The following is a 10839-nucleotide window of genomic DNA, read 5'->3' on the forward strand; positions in this document are numbered from 1 at the left end:
GAGGGGGAACCTGGACAAAGTAACAAGCAGACTACACCTTTAGCTATGCGAGACGGGTAACACAAGACTGGGTAAGAGTGTAAAGGTTTTCATCAACTTGACGTAGACGTGGCAGGAGTAAACCAGGCACGAAGGTTTCTTACCAGATGAAATGAGAATTAAAATGAGATGTTTCAAGGAGAGCGAAAACCAAAATGTATATAAACTGACTAGATATCCATGTAGTTCTTGTTTTGAGTGCTGCCAGAGCTTTTATTTGAGAAGGTGAAATGGGAGTGGCCCTGCAGGTCATATGACACCTCATAAAGCAGGCTTTATGTTTGATATGAGGCATGAAAAAAGCCATCCATTATAAAACTGGTAGAGCTGCCCCACCGGGTTTCACCGTTGAAAAGAACAGATTAAAGAAACACTTTTAATTCATCAGAGGCCCTACCACTGGTTTCTACGTCACTACGTTATTCCAACCAATGAGAAAGTACAGTATTGTGACTCTGCTGCTTGCTTCGGCTATATTCCAATGTTTCAACATTAAAGGGATATAGTTCACCCCAAAATGCAAATTCTGTCATCATTTAGGCTACTACTCACCCTCAATGTTGTTGTTTGCCCACATTAAAACTCAACGGGGTACAAAACATCATTGGAATGACGTAAATAACAGTGACTGAGGCATTTTTCAAAATATGTCATAAGTCTTTCCGTTTTGGGAGGACATTCTCTGTGACAAACACTCTATAGAATGGACAAATATATCAAATTCATGTCAATATGCCCATTCTGCCTTTAGGTTTCTTCACTCTATCTTTGTGCATATGCAGCCATAGCCTTTGTGGGGCATTTTTATCTGAGACAAGCCAGCTGACAAACAGGAAGCCAGGGTCTGTGGCATGGCATGGCTCGGTGAAAAGCGCTGAAACGCAGTGGGGTTTTGTCAATGCACCATTTAGAATAGTTGGTAAATGAGACATTGAATGCAAAGAGACAAATAGTAACCTAATTGACACTTTGCTAACTACAGCAGCAGTTAAGTTAGGGCTTACCGGCAACTACTTGTCTCTTTCTGAGATAAAAAAAAAAAACTGTACCAATGAACTAACTGTTGAGGAGTAAAAAAAGAAAGAAAAAAAAAAACCAGTCAGGCCTCTTGGGTAACCTTCAGTCTCATGGGTGTGTTAATAACTTGCTTAAGAAATTAAGCAAGTACATTATATACTGCATACATGCATTATAAGAAAAGTAAAATAGATTGGGTGGCCTATTATGTTCAATTCAGCATCAAGCATGTGATGGAAAATGTGTAAACACGTGGCGAGCACCTGTCCCTCTGTGCCAACAATGATATATAAACCGTCTGTGACATCAGGCGGGACACTTCAAACAAGTCCAACAGGCTACACATGCAATAAACGCACAAAGAGATGACACGTGCATATGATATTAGTGTTTTGCTAAAAATGGCAGTGGCACCAACAAAAATATAAAAGAGTAAAATTGTCAATTAAAATATTTCTTGTACCAGCAATTATCTCATCGCAGTCATTATCTACAAATTAAATGTATATGTTCAAGCCATAGATGGATAATATAATAATATTTAGCGCTGTCAAATCAATTAATCAAGTCTAACATAAAAATATAATATTATATAATATAATGTAGTGTATTTACATTTACATTACATTTATGCATTTGGCAGACGCTTTAATCCAAAGAGACTTACATTGCATTTCAAAGTAAACATTAACATTCTTATCAGTTCTTGCTTTCCCTGGAAATCGAACCCATGACCATGGCGTTGCAAGCGCAAGCGTTCTACAGTTTGGGATACAGGAAAGCTTTACAAATAAGACCTTGGATTGATTACACAGTGCGTGTAATAGACTTTACAAGTATATAGCAAAAGAAATGAATTAACCTTGTCTGTATATGCTCTACAGAAAGTGTTGCAATAATTCAATTGCCCTCACAGCAACCAGACCATGATCACATGCCTCTGCTGACAAAGTTCAAAGACACACCTTTCCTATTCAGCCTAAAAATAAAAACCAGCCCACTCGCCTTTACTAGCACTGCATGACTGAATCCAAGCTAAACACAGCCAAACCACAAGAAGGCCTCATGTTCTGCTGTGTGCCTGTTTTAAAACGTAGATGACACACTTTGGTTTTGTCCATATCCGGAGTGGATCTTTTTTTTTTCTGTTACCTCCTATGAATTTACTTCAAATGAATTGCTGACATAAAATGTAACTGTGGCTTGAGTACTCTCAGGAATGCTAATACACTCATTAAGTTAAAGTTAATTTACTCTAACCAACTGACATGTTTTGTCTTGATATAAAACCATTGTCGTTTGTAAGGAGAGCATCGAGTTAATTGTAAATGTCTCATTTACAGTGATACCAAAGAACTCCATTGTGCAATATTGTCCAATATTACTTCTATCATTGTAAGATGTAAAACAGTGGCATTAGAGGACAGGTCCAAAAATAGGCATAGCCCTGAGATAATCGACAAAGACAAAGCACTTCTCGGGGCTGGTCGTGTTGTTTGTGAGAAACTGAGGTCGGGTGGCGACTGCTTCAAAAGGCTTTGTGCACAAAGAAAAGCCCTCCCTCCGTACCATCATGGGGCAGTCCTCAAAGGACCAAGGGGCAAGAGAAAAGGGCAGTGGAGTATTCTAATTCAATCCAGACAGAAGGAACATTAAGTCATTCCATTCCATTAAAACAGCTAATGGAGATAACCATGTACTATGTGCATGAAAAACAAGGTTTTGCTGGGAAATGAGCCTTACCTACAATTTTCACTACAAACATGCCCTTCTATAGTCCTTGATGACCAGAATTCAGTTTATTGCGTGCTTCAATACACTGACAGGATAAAGGTTAATTGAATGCCACACCACAGTCCACAGGATTCCAAGGTAGAAGCCTTTGTAAATATGATTGTGGACCAAAAGATTACATCTGATCAACGTTGAGAAATCCTGTCTGCTAAAAATGACAAGACATGTGGAATTATGAATAGACACAACATTCCACGACTTCAGAAAGAAATGAGTGGATGTGAAGTGGGATGGAGGGAGTTTCAGAGGAAATTCCGTTACAGCGCTAAGATGCTGAGTCATTCCCTCCATGATATGCGATGAAGTGTCCACGACTCTAACAGCCAGGTAAATAAAGATACTCCCAGTGAAGAAAAAAGAACCCTCCAGCAATTTAGACTTCCATTACAAGTTTTATAACCTTCAGCTCCACAGACTCACTCAAGCTTTGTTATCAATGTAATTTAGCAAATTTATAACTACTGGTTAGGTAATACGGGAAACATAATAGGCACCGGAAAGCAATATCATTGCCGTTTAAACAACAACAAATGTTTTTAGAATGTTTCGTTTTAGAACAATTTATAATTCTGAACAGTAAGAAAAAAATGTAGTCATTATTTACTTTCTTTGACTTTCTTTCATCAGTGGAATTAACATTTTTAGAATGTCAGAAGAGCTATTTTTAAATGTGCACACATGCAAACAACATTTGAAAGCAATGGCTGAGGGCAAGACAATTTAAAATATTTCTTTTTGTGTACAACTGGGGTGAAAAAAAGTATTTTGATCCCTTTAAATTTTATTTTGAAATCTGGATAGGTTGTTTGTGCTGGATACAGTTAACAAGAGGACTACAATGAGGTATGTGAAAGCAAAATGAATGGTGTAACAAAGCCATCTTCCGCATTATCTCTTAATGATATGAGAGAAATATTATTTGGTCTGCAGAAGAAAGTTTCTACCGCTTGCCAGATAGTATACGATCCTCACAAAACCTCGACCAATTAAACATTACACAAAGAGCAAGGCCAACATTCCACACAGTTCAAATCACACATCTGTGGATGGAAAGTATTGACCAGAGCAAAGAGGGGTGAAAAAAAAAAAACAATCTAACAACACAGAGACACTTGACACTCTTTAAAATAAGCTAATTCTTTATCAGTCTAACTCGTCATTTATCTCAGACCGTGAAAGTGCCTGTGCCTTTTACTCACATTGTAGTGAAATACAACACAAGCTGAGTCGCTAATGATGGTTGTGGGCTCTGTTTTACAGCTTAAATGGTCAAATGGTATGTTTTCTCTCTGAGGGCCAGACACTGGAAAGCATTATGCTAGAAGAATACCTAATGTCTCAATCTATTTAAATTATTTAAATCTAAGCCTGAGGGATGGAAGAGAAACCAGTTGTTCTGAAATTGGCTTTTGGAATATAATCAAAATAAATAATTAAATAGGTACAGTATTTTAAAAAAAATGTTTTTACTTTGATTGCTTTATTCTTTTCCTGTCTAGCGAGACAGTCACTGAAAGGAGCTTTTACTGGACGGAGTGGTGCTGCCAATGATGAGCAATACTAACAGACTCCCATTTAACGTGCCATGATCCTTCACACATTAGACAGTTTTTACTCTCAATTGTAAATCAGCTGGAAGAATTAGTCACATCTGCCACTTTAAAGGACCATCTGAATCTCAACATTTACACAACATCTGACCTACGTCACTTCTTTCACACACTGACTTTTAATGAAAAACAAATGTTATAATGTAATTTGAGGTCAACTAAAGTAAGTACATTTTATGACCTGAAAACAACTGAATGTAACTTCATTGGTATATAATAGGTAACTTTTTAAAGATAATTGCCATTTTACAAAACTATATTAACAATTCAGTCAATGTAATAAACTGTCACTGGAGAGCAAATCCAGCTCTTACCGACATCAGCAATAAGATGTGCCTGGCTAAAATATACCCAAGCTTTCCATATTTGTCTTTCCTTAGTCAAAACTAAGGCAGTCGTCCTTGTATCTCTATGCTTAATGAGACTCCCACGTATTTGGCTACTGCCATCTGTACAGCAAGGTTACGGCAGCATGACTTTAAAGGGATAGTTCACCCAAAAATGAAAATTCTGTCAGTTTTTACTCACCCTCATGTTGTTCCAACCCCGTAAGACCTTCATTCATCTTCGGAACACGAATTAAGATATTGTTGATGAAATCTGAGAGCTGGATCACTCCCCCATACTAGTCCATGCCTCTTCAGGGATTGAAACTTGCCGGCCTCAAAAAGTTATTAAAGACATCGTTAAAATAGTCCAAGTGACTACAGTGGCTCAATCTTAAGTTTATCAAACAACAAGAATACTTTTTGTGTGCAAAAACATACATAAATAATGACTTTATTTCAACTATTCATTTCCTTCTCTTTGCGCCTATAGTCAGTTAAAGCTACGTCACACGTAGGCTCAATATTAGCCGACGCTGGTCATGTGTGTGATGCGTGTGACGTACAACAACAGATCATATGCTGACTCCAGGCCCAGAGAGAGAAGGAAATTAATAGTTGAAATAAAGTCGTTATTTTGGGGGGGCTTTTGCGCACAAAAAGTATTCTCGTCGTTTGATAAACTTAGGATTGAGCCACTGTAGTCACTTGGACTGTTTTAACAATGTCTTTAATAATTTTTCGAGGCCAGCAAGTTTCAATCCCTCAAGAAGCCTATAGACTGGTATGGATGAGTGATCCAGCTCTCAGATTTCATCAAACATATCTTAATTCGCGTTCCGAAGATGAATGGGGATGGGGAACAACATGAGGGTGAGTAAATACTGACAGAATTTTCATTTTTGGGTGAACTATCCTTTTAACCTATATATCATTCTATAAATATAATGTAAAAGAAAACAGAGGAAAAGTTTTATTTCTAAATTACAGTTATGCTAATTTGGTAGGAGATGTATCAGGTGTCAAACCAAGATGACTTGATGTCATCCTCTTGAGTTACTAAGAACTACTTCTCGACATTAATTTATATAAGAAACAATACAAAAAGACCCTAACTTCTCTATTCCATATTTATTTTCTGATAAAAAATGCTAAGACATGAATAATTAACAGAGTGAAGGAAAGCAACAACTTGGGGTATTCATTGAACTGTCTTAGTTTACAAACAGGAAAACTAATGACTAAGAAAATCATGATTTGTGAGTCTATTTATTTCCTATAATGTGTCATCAGGGCAATGATTTTGTGTTCAGTGCAATTGATTTTTTTTTTAGCAATCAAGCAATGCATTTTTATACTTGCTATGAATATTTATATTTTTAAACAAATGGGTTTATGGGGTAAATATACTTTTTAAAATGTTTAAAAACTTTTTGCATCAATATTTATTTTCTTGACAGTAGGAAATTTGCACGGATATATAATGTAACACCACAATTTCATCGACTCACTATAGTTTTCAACACATTTTCACTAACTATTTTGATGTCAAAAATCCTTTTTGCATTTTCAAAAAAAAAAAAAAAGTGTGGCTTGCCAACTATAACAAGCTCGATAACAGTATCTTTGGAGGAATCAATGGTGAATGCATCACAGAAAACCAAAACTTTGCAAGAAATAAAAACTGATGTCCAGAATCAATCAATCTGTTTCGGTCCCAGGCTGCCAGCTCTCAGGCCCAAAAAGCCAAGTGACAGTTCTATCAATTGATCTTGGGTTACCCTTAGATTCTGGACATCTGTTTTTATTTCTTGCAAAGGTTTGGATAGTGTTGTTGAGCTCAATATATGAACACCACCACCTTGTGGAAGCCTATGGACTTTACATTTCCCCACCCACTATACAGAGACATAACATTTGTTTTGTTCTTGTCATTGACCTAGACCTAATGTCAATACATTTTTGCACATGCTGTGTGTTTGAAGTTTTTCCCACAGAAAAATGACATGTCATATTATGCATTGTCCTAGCACACTCCAGATATGTTTGCTGATGCGTGTAGTCTGTCAGTCTGCGAAGAGGCGGCTCATGTTGCAGCAAGCTCTCAGCTGATGATGCCCTGGTGATGCAGTTCCTGGATGCCGAGTTTATAAAGACTGATGTCTTCAAATGTGGAGACAAATCAATAGCCAGCCCATTAAGTCATTTCTCATGAGATGTTCTTTCTATATACCATCAGACGCAAGAGCAGAGTGGAACGAGTTAGACCAAGTCCGTCTTTTTTAACTTTCCTTGACTTGGCTGCATATTCCAAGAAGGCCAGATGGGAGTCGCCGTCACGGCCACATATTCCAGCGCTCGGATGTTCCCTACATAGAGATTTCCCACATACCTAACCTCTCATTGTCATTTTGGGTTATCTCAGCCACGTGCCTCACCTGCTAAAAGAAGCAGTAAGAGCATCTAAAAGCCCCTTTGTGCCTTCTGGCTCTCCAGTTCAAAGGCACAATAGTGTCATTGGGCATGAGTTCTGAGACATAAAGTCATAAGGATAAAAGGGGACTGTATTTCTAAAAGGAAAGAGTCAAGACAGCACCAACTTGGGTATATTTAGAGCCTCTCATTGAGGATAATTAGTTTCAGAGGACTGGAATTTCCAGCTATCTAAAGGCCTCTAGGGTGTGTGAGGGCTGGGGAGGGGGGATGTTTTAATGGGAGGGGGTATCAGAACCAGCTGATAGCATTTCTGGATCAACCGAGCTGACTAATATCACACACTCCCAAAGCAGGAGAAAACAAGCACTCCCTGACCTCAGCACCACCCAATGGCCAGAATCCTGAGAACACTACAGTCAAAGAGACTCTTCAAAATGCATGTCTCACAGGGGCGCTTTGTATAGCCCCCACCCCAAAATGTAAACATCTGGCAAACATTTAGACAATGGGTGAGACATCAAGCCAGAAATAAAGAAAAACAAATGAAGGGAAAGAGTACTTTGTGGCAAATGAGTATGGAGTCTCCTCTGCACTATCTGATGGATTTCTTACTCTTGTTACAATATGAAATTACAGTACACGTGAATTGCTACATATTGTAAGAAGCCAAGTTGGAAAAAGCACAAGGATTTGAGGTTTTTAAATACATACATTAACCTAACATCAAATACATATGTAAATGGTTCACTATGTGACAAGACAATAGGTCGTCTTCTGGAATATGTGGAATATGCTCATCACTGGGTTATATCGAATAAACAACACTTTTGCCCACACATCAAGGGCATTTTATTCACTTGGTGGCATTTTTGCCCTAAGCCTTGGCTAATTTCTGATCCTCGTCACAACAAGTAGTGATAATGACACAAAGACAAACCAGTTTTAAATATAAGCATCCACAAATAAGTGATGGTCTGGATGAAAACAGGGATGCACCAAGCACCGAGGACTGGAAATCTGATTGTTCACACTTATGTGAAGCCCTCACTGTGTCTTGACCAGCAATGTCAGCCTGAGGCAAGATATACTCACACTGAACCAGTCACGATGGTCACATGTCTGTAATCATGCTGGAACAACTCAGTGCACAGTTATGAGAGAGGGGTACAACAGAGCAGTATGTCAAGCTATCCTACGAGCTATTCAGATCAGAACGGTCATAAGATCAGAATGATGACATGTTGGTTTAGTAGAATGTCAGCAAATCCAAGTGGCTTCCCCTAAACCTGAATGAAATAAACAATGCTTGTACATTCAAATACATTGCGCAGTCACTGTTACAATAAGAAGAACGTATAAAAGACATCCTACATCTGAAATGCGTTGATAAATAACTTTAAAAAGTTCATAGCAACTATAATATCTTAAATAAAAGCTTTTGCAATTGCATAGAGAGATGGTACACACTTAACAAACACTTACCTTCATCTTAATGTGCCATAATTTACATGTTTCAAGGTTGAGTAAGTGATAGAAACACTTCGATCATTTCAGTGAAACAATCCCTGAGCAATCTGTCATCATCCGAATCCTTCTCCCAGATGCAGTCCTGTTAAATAGAAGTGGCTTTATCCTCTTTGGCAAAGACAGAATCTTCTAAAAGCGCATTCTTTTTAAAGCTCTGAGCGAGTTTCGTCGCTTTCTTTTTCCCTAACATAAGGTTACACTGTTTTCAATGCGTGGGGAATTCCTTGCGCTCACATTTTCCCTCGAAAGCAATTGGTCCAGCGTTCCGCAACTACAGTGCAAGCGAGCGACGCGCGCCGTCAAGCGAAAACGCTCCCATGTAATCAGTGAAGTGGCGCGTCTTTCAGGGTTGCAGATAGGATGGGTGACGTCGGCACCTTGTAGACCAATCAAAAATTTGTTTGTGTGAGCAGTGTTTACAGTTTTGCTCATTTTCATTGGGCCATGGGATGACATAGACAAAAAATGAGAGACATCTCCAGTTGTTCCTTCAGTTAGCATAACAGCATCTTGCATTTAAACAATTTAATCCACAGTAACATTGCACCTATCATATAAGCTAAACAATTATTTGGGTTACAGTGATAATGATGGTAAAAAAAAAAATATACATATATATATATATTGTCTTTGTTGTGAGGCGAACTTGGCTGAATAGTGTCCTTGTCCCGCAGGTGATTGAGCGTTAATTTGTTATGTAGAAGAAATTGAGATAGTCCCTTAAAAACACTGCGCGTTAATTTGTGATGTCAACAATTGCAGATGACCCCTAAAGGACACAGCCTACCCCGCCCATTATCGGAATAGCCTGTTTGGGGAATTCAAGGGTAATGGTGTTGTTTGTGGTCAGGGCAGGGGATTTACTTATTTACTCTTAATTTGATATATTGTGCTCAGACAGACTTCCAAAAAAAAAAAAACCTCTGGTTACACTTCCCTGGAATCGGTAGTATTCGCCCATTTCATTTTCAACATTTTCAAAGATACAAACAACACTTTTCCCATTTACTAGCACTGACTTAATATGTTTTAACCACAATAAATTAACCTACATTATCTCTGCCTTTTAAATATTCTCTTCATGGGTATCTTTGGGATTTTACAGAATGAGTCAGAATAATTCCACATGTTTTATTAGATAATGTTTAGCGAATTTCCTTTAAATTTTAGTAAAAAAAAAAAGGGGTTACACTTTATTTGAAGGTGTCATTGTCATAATGTAATTATATGAGGCCTACTCAGGCCTACTGAGTAACATTAAAGGAGTAGCCTAGTTCACTTAAAAAAAATAAAAATAAAAAAATAAAAAAAAACTTTTGCTGATAATTTACTTACCCCTATGTCATCCAAGATGTGATGTCCACGTCTTTCTTTCTTCAGTTGGAAAGAAATTAAGGTTTTTGATGAAAGGATTTTCTCCATAATGGACTTCATTGGGAACCAAACGGTTCAAGGTCTAAAAGAGTTTCAGTGTAGCTTCAAAGGGCTTTAAACGACAACAGATGATACATGCACAGGTACCCTATCTGCACAGAATACACTTTGTAGATAGTAAGGTTTACCTTGTTATTGTTAATAAACAATAAAATTAAAACCAAACAAATGTTTCAGCGCAGTAAAAAATATTGTGGTAGTAACCCACTTTTAAAAAGTGACAGAAGCTACGTGTAAATGTAATTAAATAATGTAACAGCATTTTTAAAAAATAAATAATTAGTTTATAATGCATTTAACATTATTTTACTTGAACGCTTCCAAGTTATTCTCGTAATTTACACGAAATCTAAAATAGTTCTTCCCATACCGGGAGTCGAACCCGGGCCGCCTGGGTGAAAACCAGGAATCCTAACCGCTAGACCATATGGGACGGTAATCGTTAAGAGGATTTTTTGTGTATTCATTCATATACCTACCTGAGTATTTCTATTAGTTTTAAAATATACGAACTTTTATTACAAAAGTTCACAGAAAAAATACCCGGTCACCAAATTTTCTAGAAATTGTGTAAATAGACTCAAGCGGCCATGTTCTAGTATAATCCGGGTTTTCAATGTGTAATGTTAGCTGTTTCTACACAACGGACAGCAGGT

At 37.6% G+C, this 10839-nt stretch overlaps 1 protein-coding gene across 2 annotated transcripts in view; it reads right to left on the bottom strand.

Moving 5' to 3' along the window:
- The window catches only part of elf1 (E74 like ETS transcription factor 1), a 41744-nt gene extending 32672 nt beyond the window's left edge, over positions 1 to 9072 (bottom strand). The window contains exons 1-2 of one of the 2 annotated variants that reach the window (XM_089134937.1): positions 8984 to 9002; positions 8705 to 8831 (exon numbers count right to left, since the gene is read on the bottom strand). The gene's annotated coding sequence lies outside the window, so the exon portion shown is untranslated. Of the gene's footprint in view, positions 1 to 8704 lie in introns of both variants that reach the window. The other variant, XM_039655189.2, reaches the window with a different exon arrangement.
- Between the last annotated feature and the right edge of the window lie 1767 nt (positions 9073 to 10839).

The sequence above is a fragment of the Pimephales promelas genome, chromosome 9 (genome assembly GCF_988280905.1).
Source record: "Pimephales promelas chromosome 9, fPimPro1.hap1.1, whole genome shotgun sequence".
Classification (NCBI taxonomy): domain Eukaryota; kingdom Metazoa; phylum Chordata; class Actinopteri; order Cypriniformes; family Leuciscidae; genus Pimephales; species Pimephales promelas.